This window comes from Penaeus japonicus, unplaced genomic scaffold (assembly GCF_977035675.1).
Source record: "Penaeus japonicus unplaced genomic scaffold, GWHDUDI00000001_assembly GWHDUDI00000003, whole genome shotgun sequence".
Classification (NCBI taxonomy): Eukaryota; Metazoa; Arthropoda; class Malacostraca; order Decapoda; family Penaeidae; genus Penaeus; species Penaeus japonicus.
The window spans coordinates 7003334-7005833 of record NW_028234405.1 but is presented as its reverse complement, the minus strand read 5'-3'; the positions used below and the strand labels follow the sequence as shown (position 1 = coordinate 7005833).

Sequence of the window (2500 nt, the reverse complement as noted above, 5' to 3'; positions counted from 1 at the left end):
TGTCGCCCTCTCTTTTGCATCTCTCACTTCTCTCTCCTCATCCACTTCCCCTATCCCCCTACCCCCCCCCAAAAAAAAAAAAATAGTCACACAAGATAGGCGTCAAATTCCGGTTATTTTTAGGCCTATTTTTTGTTGTTGTAATTATCATGTTTTTTTTTTCCTTTTTTTTTTTTTGTATTATTCATGAAACTCTGAATACTTTAAATACGACATAACATTAAAAAGAAAAAAAAAAGAAAAAAGAGAACTAAAAGATAAAAAAAGAAAAATGAAAGAAAATAAATAAACAAAAATAAATAAAACAAATAATAAAAATGTACAAAAATAGATAGATTAATAAAATATTTCATTTTAAAAACTTTCCCTCCGCGATTTTTTTTTCTTCCTTTTCTTGTTTAAATGAGTTTACACGACAACTTGGTAACACTGGCTGGCGATGGGCACGACTGGTCAGCTCATAAAAAAGAGCAAAGTGGCAAAAGTAGAGGGAGAAGGAGAAGGAGGAGAAGGAGGAGGAGGGAAGAGGAGGGAAGAGGAGGGAAGAGAAGTGGGTGGAGGGAGGAGGAGGGAGGAGATGGGGAGAGAAAGGAGAGAAGGGGGTGGAGGGAGGAGGAGGGAGGTGATGGGAGGAGAAGGTGAGAGAAGGGAGGAGGAGGGAGGAGATGGGGAGAGAAGGGGGTGGAGGGAGGAGGAGGGAGGAGATGGGGAGAGAAGGGGGTGGAGGGAGGAGGAGGGAGGAGATGGGGAGAGAAAGGAGGAAGGGGTGGAGGGAGAAGGAGGGGAGTGATGGGAAGGAGAAGGTGAGAGAAGGGAGAAGGAGGAGGAGATGGGGAGAGAGGGGTGGAGGGGAGGAGGGAGGGGTAGGGGCGAGGAAAAGGAGGAGAAGGGGGAGGAGGAGAGACGAGAGAGATTTAGGGATAAATGGAATATGATATGTTTATATGATATTTGATAAAATAAATGAATCAAATGAACATATATATATATATATAATATATTATATATATATATATATATATATATATATATATATATTTATATATATATATATATATATATATATATGTATATATATATATATATATATATATATATATATATATATATATATATATATATATATAAACAAGAGAGAAAGAGAGAGAGAAAATCAGTGAAACTTTTGCAGTGCCCATCACGTTTTTCCTCCCAACCCACTTTTTATATCAAATATTTCTCTCGCTCCCCCCCCCCCCCCCCCCGCGCCCTTAGAACGGGTATTTCGGTGGTAGGGAGATTATAAAGTGCAAAATATGTACGAGAAAGTGGAATAGATATCATGTAGGAAGCACTGACAGCCTGGGGATAGAAAACGGGTTCAATGAATGGACTTCTGGTGAGTTTTGAAGGGGAGACTTAGGAGTAACTGACGATGAAAGAAATGTAATAGTAATGAATTGATATAGTTGTAATGGCTAATGGTGATAATGAAAGAGAGAAAGAGAGAGAGAGACAGATAGAGAGACAGAGAGAGAGAGAGAGAAACAGAGAGAGACAAAAAGAGAGAGAGAGACAGAGATAGATAGATAGAGAGAGAGAGAGAGAAAGTAATAGACATATAGACGGATAGATAGATAGATATAGAAAGAGAGAGGAAGAGGAAGAGAGAGAGAGAGAGCACAATTTAAGAGAAAGAATTAGAGAAAGAGAGAGAGAGAGAGAGAGAGAGAGAGAGAGAGAGAGAGAGAGAGAGAGAGAGAGAGAGAGAGAGAGAGAGAGAGAGAGAGAGAGAGAGAGAGAGAGAGAGAGATCTGTACTTCTTGAAATTCAGGGTCATCAAACTCGCTGTATTAGATATTTCAGAGAATTTCAGACCTGTATGATATTCATTTTCATAAAGAGTTTTTTAAACTTACCCAAAACCGGCAGATTATAACACATTTTTCTTGTCAAGTTATTTTTTTTTTTTTAATAATCATAATTTTATCCTTGTTCGCAAAATGTTTATTGGAATGAAATGTTTTTCTATTAGCAAAGATGAGAAGAGAAATAAACACACTCAGAAATAAGTAAATGAATAAAGGAATAAATGAATAAAGATATGAAAGCTCTAAAAGCAAAAAAAAATCATTAAAAAAATAAGTAGAATAAGTTCAAAACCACCATCTTCTACAATGTCACTCCCAGCGCATAATGTAATAAAATAAAATAGTGAAAAAAATATGGTAAAAAAAAAAAAATGGTGTGAGCGAAACCTAATGGGAATGGAATGTGCGAGGTAATGTTACAGTGGCGACCCATTCATAGGTGTCTCTTTGTTTCACTCGTTTTCCAATTGTTTCATTCTATACGGGACGTTTTTTTTTTTTTTTTTTTTGCCTTCTCTTTATCTATTTTTTTGTCTTCTTGGTGTCTTCCTATTCTATGTTTGTCTATTTGTCTCTCTGTGTCTTTGTCTGTCTCTGTCTTTGTCTCTGTTTTCTGTCTCTCTCTCTCTCTCTCTCTCTCTCTCTCTCTC

At 37.0% G+C, this 2500-nt stretch overlaps 1 protein-coding gene and 1 long non-coding RNA gene across 3 annotated transcripts in view; one reads left to right on the top strand and one right to left on the bottom strand.

Moving 5' to 3' along the window:
- The window catches only part of LOC122260256 (uncharacterized), a 213206-nt gene that overhangs the window by 42187 nt on the left and 168519 nt on the right, over positions 1–2500 (bottom strand). The window lies entirely within an intron of this gene.
- The window catches only part of LOC147472092 (uncharacterized), a 33084-nt gene that overhangs the window by 28568 nt on the left and 2016 nt on the right, over positions 1–2500 (top strand). The gene's annotated exons all lie outside the window — the stretch shown is intronic.